The sequence below is a fragment of the Octodon degus genome, unplaced genomic scaffold, assembly GCF_000260255.1.
Source record: "Octodon degus isolate 3935 unplaced genomic scaffold, OctDeg1.0 scaffold00062, whole genome shotgun sequence".
NCBI lineage: Eukaryota > Metazoa > Chordata > Mammalia > Rodentia > Octodontidae > Octodon > Octodon degus.
In genome coordinates, this window is record NW_004524638.1 from 9,788,875 (window position 1) to 9,789,465 (window position 591).

Here is a 591-nt window from a genome sequence, read left to right on the forward strand (position 1 = left end):
AGGAGAACCACAGCCCCAGGAGAAGCAACAGCCCTAAGAGAACCAACAGCCCCAGGAGAACCAACAGCCCCAGGAGAACCACAGCCCCAGGAGAACCAACAGTCCTAAAAGAACCAACAGCTCCAGGAGAACCAACAGCCCCAGGAGAAGCAACAGCCCCAGGAGAACTAACAGCTCCAAGAGAACCAACAGCCCTAAGAGAAGCAACAGCCCTAAGAGAACCAACAGCCCCAGGAGAACCAACAGCCCCAAGAGAACCAACAGCCCCAAGAGAACCAACAGCTTTTTTCTTCTCTGGTCCTTCTTTTTTTCTGCTATTGGCAGCAATCCTCAGGTGGGCCTCCCACTGACCATCAGTTGTCAATCCACCACAATTGGATTCAAACAAAGATGGCCGATGTAGCATTTCTAGCTCCAATGCCTTACAGGCATATGCATACTTGTACATCATGTCTACGTCTACAACAATAATATTCCATGATAAAAGTTTTTACAATCCAACTTTCACTGCAACATCCTAAATTACTCATATTTTTCTCTTAAGTCTAAGACTTCACCCCCAGCTAAACTTCTCTACCCTTCATGATAGTA